The sequence below is a fragment of the Hyla sarda genome, chromosome 7 (assembly GCF_029499605.1).
Source record: "Hyla sarda isolate aHylSar1 chromosome 7, aHylSar1.hap1, whole genome shotgun sequence".
Taxonomy (NCBI): domain Eukaryota; kingdom Metazoa; phylum Chordata; class Amphibia; order Anura; family Hylidae; genus Hyla; species Hyla sarda.
The window spans coordinates 128,716,503-128,728,277 of NC_079195.1; the positions used below are offsets into that span (position 1 = coordinate 128,716,503).

General features: G+C 48.5%; 2 pseudogenes; both read left to right on the forward strand.

Annotated features, from left to right (window-relative positions):
- The first annotated feature begins 6,783 nt into the window (after nucleotides 1-6,783).
- LOC130283573 (U2 spliceosomal RNA) lies at nucleotides 6,784-6,943 on the forward strand (annotated as a pseudogene).
- Nucleotides 6,944-7,668: 725 nt separating this feature from the next.
- LOC130283566 (U2 spliceosomal RNA) lies at nucleotides 7,669-7,789 on the forward strand (annotated as a pseudogene).
- Nucleotides 7,790-11,775: the final 3,986 nt, after the last annotated feature.

Consider the following 11,775-nt stretch of genomic DNA (forward strand, 5'->3'; position numbering starts at 1 on the left):
AGAAGAAGCCGGGAAGGTGGCGGAGGCAGGTGAGGGGACCTCTGTCCACCATGTTAACTGATCTTATCCCCGCGTCCGTGCCATGGGCGATCAGATCAGCATAAAAAGTAGATGTGCTGCCGCTATCTGTATTGATCACGGCATCTGAGAGGTTAATGACAGACATCCGCGCGATCGCAGATTTCGGTTATTACAGACATCGCTCCGATGCTCGCGGTCATGTACAGGACATAAATGTACGTCCTGGTGCGCGTAGTATCGCCGCACCAAGACATACATATACGTCCTTCGTCGTTAAGGGGTTAAGGACTCAGTCCATTTTTTATGGGGCTATGAGGTCACGAGCTCCCGATGCCAGCTCCAGCGTTCGGGGCAGTTTGTTCCAAATGCTGACTAGCGGAGTACCTCTTTAATAATGTGAAACACCCACCTTTAGTAGTTTTTCCTTAAATTGGGCTCACTTGGCAATCTAATTATCACAGGTGTCCGAGATTGTAAACTACTTGCATATGACAGCTGTCATGCCCCCTCCCATAGGCTAGCATTGAGGGGGTGGGGTGACGTCATGAGGGGGCGGGGCTATGAGGTCACGAGCTCCCGATGCCAGCTCCAGCGTTCGGGACAGTATATTCCCAATGGTGAGCAGCGGAGTACCCCTTTAATAATGTGAAACACCCACCTTTAGTAGTTTTTCCTTAAATTGGGCTCACTTGGCAATCTAATTATCACAGGTGTCCGAGATTGTTTTCAGTGATCAAAAGAGCCCCGAGATACAATGCCATCCATAAGTTAAACTGAAAAACAAAATATTTAATCTTTGTGACACTCAAATAGAATCTGCATACTTTGGAACAGGGTATATATTATAGGGGAATATGCAAATCATCTCATTACATCACCTTTTCAGGCGATGTTCCCTGGTATCAGCATAGCTCCAGTTACGGAATATAAAAAGCTAATCGGATTAATGCCAAGCCAGAACACACACACACACACCTCTCTCTCTCTCATCTGCAGACAGCTGTTTTTTGATTGAAAGAGCTTTATTTTCCGTTCAGTCATTACAAGTCGTACAATAAATTACAGTCACACAAAGCATGATAGTACAATACACAGCAAAGGTTCCCTAAGCTATACATCGCACACCATGCTACTCTAACATTCAGCTCAATCCTGCATTAGAAAGGCACAAGAGATCAAACAAAAACCAAATAATACAATCTGTGATCGGGGTAGGGGTGTGGGCGACTATGTGGGGGTAGGGAGGGGGCGGATCACAGGGCCAAACTGTTGGGCTGTATCTTCAGGGAGACATGGGAGAAGGAGAGGGGTCTTCACTCCTCTTCTTCCTCATCAACGGCCGAGCTGTCCAAGATGGAATAGTCTCTAAGCAGGTTCTTGATGAACCTGCGGCAGTCCCGGACGGACATGTTTTCCCTGTTGATCACGAGGCGGTTCCTGGCAAGCCACACTGCGTCCTTAAAACAGTTCATAAGGCGCCAGGCCTCCTGGATGGCCTCCACGTCGTGGGTCCCAGGGAACAGGCCGTAAAGCACCGAATGGTACGATAGGCAGCTCCTGGGCACTGAGTCTCTGAGTTCATGTTCTAGGGCGTCCAACAGACCCTGTGCAAAGGGGCAATGCCAAAACACGTGGAAAGATGTTTCCTCCACGTAGGGGCAACGGGGGCAGTATCGGGTCTTGCACAGGTTGCGGGCATGCATGAATGACCTGAGAGAGAGACCTCCCATGACGGCCATCCACGACAAGTCCTTGTGTCCATTGGTAAGCCGCTTTGAGGCCACATTGTTCCAAACTGTCTCTGCAGTGGCTGCGGGGAGTCCCGGAACCAGCTCGGTCAAGTCCTTAGCTCGGATGAGCTTGTGGATTGTCTTCGGCTTCCATAGGTCGGGTTTCAGTCCTTCCAGCTGGTGCTCCCTCACAAACCGGACAACATCCCCATAGAACCAGGGAGTGTTCCAGTTGTAAGGGATGGAGCTGTCCCACTTGTCCCAGCCCAGCTGTCTCCAGAGGGGCATGAGAAGCAAGCGAGACATGGACCTGCCCGCTGAGCCAGTCTTTTCAACAAGAGTCCGCTGCACCGTGACACATGCAAAGGAGGCCCTCAGCAGAGCGGGGATGTCGGGTATTCCCTTCCCACCCTTGCGGGGTTCCTTGTACATCACGGTCCTCTTGACTCTGTCCATTTTGCCCCAGACGAAGCCAAACACTGTCCGGGTGATGGCCTTGCAAACGGTGGTATGGGGAGGCCAGGCCTGTGCGGTATATTGGAGCACAGGCAAAACTTCACTCCGCAGGACAAGTGCCTTGCCTTCCATCGTGAGCTTTCTGGAGCTCCACAGTCCGATCTTCGAGTTTATCCTTCCTAGTCGGTCTTGCCAAGACTTAAGGGCCGCTCCTTCCTTCCCGAACCAGACTCCAAGAATTTGAATGAAGTCCGGCTTAACCGTAAAGGGGAAGGGGGCGGAAGAAGCCAGGTGCCACTCCCCGAAGAGCATGGCCTCCGACTTCCCGCAGTTGACTTTTGCCCCCGAAGCTCTGCCGAAGTCCTCGCAGGTCTGGACGAGTGCAGTCACCGAACGCTGGTCAGCGCAGAAGACTGTCACGTCGTCCATGTAGAGCGAGCACTTGACCTCGTGGCGATCTGGTCCTGGTGCGGTGATCCCTCTGATCTCTCCATTCTGCCGGATAGTCTCAGCGAAGAGCTCTATAACACAAACAAAAAGGAGAGGTGAAAGAGGGCAGCCTTGTCTAACCCCTGAAAGAATAGAAAAGGGGTCAGTCTTCCAGCCGTTCACCAACACCGTGCTGTAAATGTCAAAATACATAACGTTAACAAAAGAGCAAAACATCTTCCCCAGACCCAGCCTGCGCAAAACCCTGTCCATGAATGCGTGGGAGACACGGTCGAACGCCTTCTCCTGATCTAAGCTGACCAGGGCGGCGCGGCCCCCGCGGTCCTGGATGTAATGGACCGTGTCTCTCACAAGGGCAAGGCTGTCAGCAATCCTGCGGCCAGGAATGCTGCAGGTCTGGTCCGGATGGAAGATCTGCCCCATGACAGGTTTCAGCCTGTTGGCCAGCACCTTGGCGAGGATCTTGTAGTCCACGTTCAGGAGAGAGATGGGACGCCAGTTTTTCAGGTCACATCTCTCCCCCTTCCGCTTATACAAGATCGTGATCATCCCTTCCCTCAACGACGGAGGCATTCTGCCCCCCACTACCATCTCCTCGTACACCTCCAACAGGTCCGGACAGATCAGGTCACCCAGCGCTACGTAGAGCTCGGCCGGGAGACCGTCACTGCCCGGGGTCCTGCCGGGCTTAAAGGATTTAGCGGCAGAGAGCAGCTCCCCCACCGTCAAGGGATCGTCCATAGCCGCCGCACCTGCGGGATCAACAACGTTAGTGACACCTGACAGGAACCTCTCGGCGGCTTCGGGGTCGGATGACTTGGGGGCGTAGAGGTTGCTGTAGAAGTCGTGGACGACCCCCATCACTTCCTCCTTGCCGCTCCTCATGTGTCCGGTCTCATCTCGTAGCTCAGTCAGGGGCGTGTGGCCGGCATGGAGCTTCCTGAAAAAGAAAGAGTTACATTTCTCACCCTTCTCCAGGTTCTCCACCTTGGAACGAAAGACGATTCGCTTAGATTCCTCCTCAAAGTGCCTTTTCAAGCTCTTTTTGGTCTCCTCCAGCTCCTCCCTGACGTCCCAGCCACACTGGAGCAGGTCCTGCAGGGACCACAGCTCGCGCTGCAGTTTCCTCAAGTCCCACTTCTTCGCACACGCCTGTTGTCTGCCTTTTGCCTGAAAGAAACAACGGAATTCGACTTTAACATATTCCCATCAATCGCTGATGCACTTGAACAGACATTTGTCATTTCGCCATACAAGGTACGCATCCCTAAGTTCCTCCATGACCTCCCTCTGCTCCAACAGGGCACAATTCAACTTCCAGGAGCCTGGGCCAGGTGGGAATCCATGGCCCAGAGTCCCCCGGAATCGAATGGCCCTGTGATCAGAGAAGAAGCAGGGGACCATAGAGTACGACACCTTTCTGACTGCTCTCGAAGTGAAGATGAGTGGGGTGGTGGCTTTCGCCTTCTTACCCTCCTTGGTCGGCTTGGCCATCCGTGGTGTTGGCTCCGGAGCTGGGGCTGGCTTCGGTGCTCTCGCTGCCACAGATGCCCATGTTCTCTCCCTCTGGGGGCAGTCCTTGTAGCTGTGGGCTGCCAGTCCGCAGAGGTTGCAGGTCTTGCTCTTGGGGCAGTCCTTGGTCGTGTGACCTGTCACACGGCAATACCTGCAGGCATCCTCCGTACAGTCCTTGCCCTCGTGGCCCATCTTGCCACATCTCCTGCAGGTCTGCGGCATGTCCGGGTAGAAGATAAGTCCTGTGGAGTTGCCCAAGGAAAATGTCGTTGGCAGGTGCTGTAGTCCGTCTGGAGAAGCAGGGTTCTTGTTGAGTCTGACGACCACAGACCACTTGCAGGTCCAGTATCCGAGTGAGTTCAGGATGCGGGTGGGCTCCCTCACCACGGTGCAGAAGCGCTTCAGGAAGGTCGAGATGTCCGTGCCTGGGGTGTGTGGGTTCCGCATTGAGACCGTCACCCGCCTCTCCTCTCTTTGAATAAGGCAGTTGCCCACAAAGCGAGAGTATCTTCTACAGGTCCCAATGGTGGCAAAGGTGATGTAGAAGATTCCCGAAAATAAGGTTGCTATTCCCAGGGTGTCAGCCGTGGGGAAGCCTTGATCCGCCAGCATCTTCTTGCAGAACACGTCGTGGGACATGTCCGGCACCCTTCCGTCCACGGGCTTGAGCTTCAAGGCAACAGTCTGCCTCATCCAGGGCTCCAGGGTTGGAGCTTCCAGGTTAGGAATTCTGCCGCCCTTCTGCCTTGCCGTGGTGAAGGTTGAAGCTTGCTGTGGTTGGGGCTGGACCTCCAGGCCTTGCCCTGCAGCCTCCTGGGTGGACTTGCTGGTTTAGGCCATGGCTTCTTCCAGCAGGCTCTTTTCCGCTTCCTTGCTTGCTTGTGGAGAGAGGCTTCGCAAAGTCTTCTTTCCCGGGTGGGAGGAGCTATGCAGATCCGGTCCCGATGGGAGGAGCTATGCAAATCCTTCTCCAGAGGCAGCGAGTTTCTTCGAAAAGATTCTGCGCCGCCTTCCTCTTCGCCGCTGTTCCGGAATTCACCGCCGATTCCCTTCTTCCAGGTTCTTCGTCGGCTTCTTCCGGAGCTGCAGTCTTCAAGATCTTCTCCTTCCTCAGATGTTCCGAGGCAGGCGACGATCTTCAGGTGGTATGCTCTAGAGAAATGCGATTCTAATAAGAACGAAAAGTACTGCAATCGTACTACGCAAAATCTCTACCACAATGCTTGGAGTTCTTCAGACCGTAGCGATCATGGTATCTCCCCTGCCAGGTACTAGCCAAAAGGCCGAGAAGCTGCAGACAGCTGTTTTTTTTTTTTTTTTTTTTTTTAAAGCCGAGGAACGTGTTTTCGATTCACCCAAAGTGCAAGAAAAAGTGCAAACGTGTTACACTAAAAAAACGTGCACAAAGGATGCGGTCTATCGCTAGCCCTTCTCCGATAGGAGAGAGGCCCCCCAACAAACCTTACCCTTCGCCTCCGGACCAAAAGGTACCTGCGAGGTTCCGGGTTTGATGTCCCTTTTCGCCAAAGCTACTAGGGGACCACAAATGCTCCCGGCATCCCCCTTGGCGTTAGCCAAGGTATCTGCCCGCAGAGCCGATTACGGTAGGTACCCTGCCAAGCAGGAGTACCCGGGGTGTTTGCAGGGAGGTGCGGAACCTAATGGCCACACACACCTCCCCTAGACCGCCAGGAGGGACACCCAGAAGGGCTACCGCATCCTGACAAATCCTGTGAACACACAACACGCAAAAAGTGACACAGTGAGACAAAAAAATAAATAAATAAGTGAATGTGTGCAGATATACTGCCCGGACATCCGGCCGGATCTATAAAAATTTCTCTGATCCTAGCCAGAAGGCCGGGAATCAAGAGGTGAGTGCCACAAGGTGAAGAGATTATGGTGCCCGTGCTTCAACTCAGTGAGTCTATCCTCTCAGTGAGTTTCGGCACCTCGGGGTCACCACTCCCCAAGGCACAAAAGTACCTCGGCTCTAGACCCTCTCAGCCTCATGGCGAGACCCGGAGGGAACAGGTCACATCGGGGCAGCCGTCGAGCTGATTCCTCAGAACCAGCCCCGGAAAGCCCTGGTACACCTGCATCCTCCATGCAGCACTCATCCCCACCAGCCCCATACCGGCATTACGGTACACCGGCATGAAAAACTGATACTACACTTGATCTTAGCCAAAAGGCCGAGAAGCTGCAGACAGCTGTTTTGGGGTACTGGCCCCTCATTAGTACAGAACAGGGTAATCTGGCTTGGCTGAGATGAGGGGCTTTAGACCAACTAAACGGGATGAGTGTTTAACTCAGGGAGAGTTCACCACTCCTGGTGTGACGGAGCTTTCAAGGGCCACTAAGCACTCCGCAGGCATTCTGGGTAGGGGAATATGCAAATCAGCTCATTACATCACCTTTTCAGACGATGTTCCCTGGTATCAGCTTAGCTCCAGTTACGGAATATAAAAAGCTAATGGGGATTACTGCCAAGCCAGAACTCTCTCTCTCCACGTCATAACGGGTCGGTCCCGGCGGCTAACGACAGCCAGGACCCTGGGCTAATAAGCGTGCAGCACCGATCGTTGTTCCGCATGCTATTAACCCTTTAGAAGCTTCTCTGCCTTTTGGCTAAGATCAAGTGTAGTATCTGTTCTTATCAGTTTTCATGCTGGTGGGGATGGGTGCTGCATGGAGGATGCAGGTGTACCAGGGCTTTCCGGGGCTGGTTCTGAGGAATCAGCTCGACGGCTGCCCCGATGTGACCTGTTCCCTCCGGGTCTCGCCATGAGGCTGAGAGGGTCTAGAGCCGAGGTACTTTTGTGCCTCGGGGAGTTGTGACCCCGAGGTGCCGAAACTCACTGGGAGTATGGGCTCACTGAGTTGAAGCACGGGCACCATAATCTCTTCACCTTGTGGCACTCACCTCTTGATTCCCGGCCTTCTGGCTAGGATCAGAGAAATTTTTATAGATCCGGCCGGATGTCCGGGCAGTATATCTGCACACATTCACTTATTTATTTATTTTTGTCTCACTGTGTCACTTTTTGCGTGTTGTGTGTTCACAGGATTTGTCAGGATGCGGTAGCCCTTCTGGGTGTCCCTCCTGGCGGTCTAGGGGAGGTGTGTGTGGCCGTTAGGTTCCGCACCTCCCTGCAAACACCCCGGGTACTCCTGCTTTGGCAGGGTACCTACCGTTATTGGCTCTGCGGGCAGATACCATGGCTAACGCCAAGGGGGATGCCGGGAGCATTTGTGGTCCCCTAGTAGCTTCGGCGAAAAGGGACATCGAACCTGGAACCTCGCAGGTACCTTTTGGTCCGGAGGTGAAGGGTAAGGTTTGTTGGGGGGCCTCTCTCCTATCGGAGAAGGGCTTACGATAGACCGCATCCTTTGTGCACGTTTTTTTAGTGTAACACGTTTGCACTTTTTCTTGCACTCTGGGTGAATCAAGAGCACGTTCCTCGGCTTTAGATTAAAAAAAATTAACCCTTTAGAAGCTTCTCGGCCTTTTGGCTAAGATCAAGTGTAGTATCTGTTCTTATCAGTTTTTCATGTGGTGGGCAGTAACGCCGGTATGGGGGGGGAGTGGTGACCCCGAGGTGCCGAAACTCACTGGGAATACTGGCTCACTGAGTTGAAGCATGGGCACCATAATCTCTTCACCTTGTGGCACTCATCTCTTGATTCCCTGCCTTCTGGCTAGGATCAGAGAAATTTTTATAGATCCGGACGGATGTCCGGGCAGTATATCTGCACACATTCACTTATTTCTTTCTTTTTGTCTCACTGTGTCACTTTTTGCGTGTTGTGTGTTCACAGGATTTGTCAGGATGCGGTAGCCCTTCTGGGTGTCCCTCCTGGCGGTCTAGGGGAGGTGTGTGTGGCCATTAGGTTCCGCACCTCCCTGCAAACACCCCGGGTACTCCTGCTTTGGCAGGGTACCTACCGTTATCGGCTCTGCGGGCAGATACCTTGGCTAACGCCAAGGGGGATGCCGGGAGCATTTGTGGTCCCCTAGTAGCTTCGGCGAAAAGGGACATCGAACCTGGAACCTCGCAGGTACCTTTTGGTCCGGAGGTGAAGGGTAAGGTTTGTTGGGGGGCCTCTCTCCTATCGGAGAGGGGCTTGCGATAGACCGCATCCTTTGTGCACGTTTTTTTTAGTGTAACACGTTTGCACTTTTTCTTGCACTTTGGGTGATTCGAGAGCACGTTCCTCGGCTTTAGAAAAAATTTACCCTTTAGAAGCGGTGTTCAAACTTGATCGCCCTGTCTAAAATGAAAGTAAAAGCTTCCCGGCAGCTCAGTCGGGGCTGATTGCGACCACTGCGGTGAAAATTGCGATGTCCCGATCAGCTAGAATGCGAGCAGAGGTCCCCTTACCAGTCTCCGTCGCGTCCGATCGGCAATTGATTGCTACAAGCCTGAAATCCAGGCTTGAGCAATTGACTGCCGATAACACTGATCTTTGCTGTGTCAATGCACAGCAATGATCTGTGTATGAGATCGGTATGTTCAGTGTAATAGCCACCAGGGGGGGCTATAACACTGCAAAAAAAAAGTGTGAAAAAAAGTTAAGATCATTTAACCCCTTCCCTAATAAAATTAAGAATCACCGACCTTTTCCCATAAAAAAAAAAAAAAAAAAAAAAAAAACTGTGTACATAAAAATATGTAATATCTTTGCATGCGGAAGTGTCCAAACTAGAAAAATATATAATTAATTAAACCGCACGGTCAATGGCGTACTCGCAAAAATTTTTCAAAAAAGTCCAAAATAGCGTATTTTTGGTCACTTTTTATTTCATGAAAAAATAAATAACAAGCGATCAAAAAGTCTGATCAATATAAAAATGGCACCAATAAAAACTTCAGATCACAGCACAAAAAATGTGCCCTCATACATTGAAAAATAAAAAAGTTATAGGGGTCAGAAGATGAAAATTTTAAATGTATAAATTTTCCTGCATATAGTTATGATTTTTTTTTTTAGAAGTAATACAAACTCAAACCTATATAAGTAGGTTATCATTTTAACCATATGGACCTAAAGAATAAAGATGTAATTTTTACCGAAAAATGCACTGCGTAGACACGGAAGCCCCCCAAAGTTACAAAATGGCATTTTTTCTTCAATTTTGTCGCACAAGGAATTTTTTTCCGGCTTTGTCGTGGATATTTCGGTAAATTGACTAATGTCACTACAAAGTAGAATTAGTGACGCAAAAAATAAGCCATCATATAGAATTTTAGGTGAAAATTTTAAAGAGTTATGATTTTTTAAAGTTAAGGAGGAAAAATTGAAAATGAAAAAACTGAAAAAGCCCGGGTCCTTAAGGGGTTAAACGTATAAATTTTCCTGCATGTATTCATGATTTTTTTTCTGAAATAGTACAAAATCAACAAGTAGGTTATCATTTTAACCATATGGACCTACAGAATAAAGATAAGGTGTCTTTTTTTCATCAATTTTGTCACACGTTGATTTTTTTTCCCTTTTCACCGTAGGTTTTTGGGTAAAATGACTAATGTCATTACATAGTAGAATTAGTGACGCAAAAAATAAGCCATCATATAGAATTGTAGGTGTAAATTTTAAAGAGTTATGATTTTCTAAAGTTAAGGAGGAAAAATTGAAAATTAAAAAAATGGAAAAAGCCCAAGTCCTTAAGGGGTTAAGAGAAAAAAAGAGGAAGCAAAGGAGACATCAAATTCCTGTCATCTTTTTGCCAATTGTCACAAGTTAATCAAAGACTAGGTCATTTTCCATGGTTTATTATTTTAAAAAAAAGTTTGTTCTAATATATTTCTGTTTTCTGATCATAATTTTATTAATTACATTTTTTGTACATTATTATGGAGGCTGAAATTTTGCATGAGCTGTATTACTAGCATTTTGTAATATGCTTTACGGCCGGACCCTTGCACATAGGCAACAAAAGACAGGCCCTATCCTATTCACATTAATTGGAAACGTTACTGGGCATTCTTACTTTTCCAAAGGTCATTGTACAGGGAGGGGGGAGCTGATCTGTGAGCAACAGCTATTACGTGTACCTCTGTTATTAATGTACTGGTGTCTCTTTTCACCTACTCCTTTCTGTGATGATAAGCAGGGCACTGCTGGGAAGTAATCTGTACAGTTATTTCAGCTTGGTTTTAGGCCTAGTGGCCTGAATGGAAATTGTAATATCTCAGGATTATATAGAAAATAAAACGGAAAATTAGAAAATACATAAACAAAACAAAAATATGGTGAAAATAAAATGTGAAAACGTTATGTCATTTTCTGATGTACGCAACTGTATTACCATCTCTTAGTTATGAATTGCCTTAAACAACTTGGACTTCCGTTGGGTTGTTGGACTGTTATGTTTGTGGGGGGAGGGGTGGGTGGTGTTATGGGGGAGGGTTTCTGGGAGAGGATGGGGTGGTGTTTTATTGTTTGTTTATAATTGCTAAAATTAAATGTAATATGATTAAAAAAAAAAAAAATGTCCATAGCCGAATAGCCATAAGACTTGTATGAGGCCCGACGGCACCTTCATAGGCCTCTGATTTTATATGAAACTGGGATGCCAGCTTTCAATCTGTCTTTTACACTGACATTAATAAAGCAATGTGTGGACAAAATGTATATCATCCACTTTTCGGATCATTTAGGCTAGGTTCAGGCTACGGAATTTCCGCCTGCAATTCCTCTTTGAAATTGCAGGCAGAAATTCTGCTTGCTAAAATGTATAGTGTAGTGAATGGGTTTCCGTTCACAAATTCACACTTCGGCATTTGTGAAGCGGAATTTGTGAACGGAAAATCCACTTGGAAATTTCTGCCTGAAGAAAGGGGTTGCTCTTTCTTCAGGCGGAAATCCGCGCGGAACACATTGCAGTCTATTGGAAACTGCAGTGTCCGCGTGGTCCTAGCGCCAACTGACTCAGTCAGCGCTGGCCGTACCCGGAATCTCCGGGCGGAAATTTTCTGGCCGGAGATTCCGTAGTCTGAACCTAGCCTTAGGATGACAGGCGTCATTTCAATAAGTATGAGGAACATTCTTCTGTATGTCATAAACAAAGTTTGTCACCATGACAACAAACAATGCAAAGTGAAGACATTTTGAAACAAAAAAAATTCTACTATGATCAATGAGGATTTTTTTATGTTAAAAGATTATGGAAAATAGATAAAAACAACAAATACATGTGGTCAAAAATCATTGGTCCAATGAGTTATCTGCTGCAAACAGGACCAATGCCAATGATTCCATGGAGTGGTGTCAGGGTTCAATCTTTTCTGTTGCCCGAGACAAAAATTTAAATGGTGCCCCCACTGAAATGTATAAAATCAATAGTGTATAATAGTATCAGTAAAGTGCACTGTATACCCCCATATAGTAGAAATACCATTACAAATACTTACTACATTTCCAGTTCTGTGTCCAGCTGTCATTTGCAGTTCATGGAGTAAATGAAGCCAGCCGTAAAGAACAAAAAGAGAGGAGGGGAATGGTGTGTAGCATAAGATGCTAGGTAGTACACCCTGGAACATGCTGCCACTCAGGAGAATCTGCTGCCTGAGGCAAGATACTTATCTTGCCTCATGGC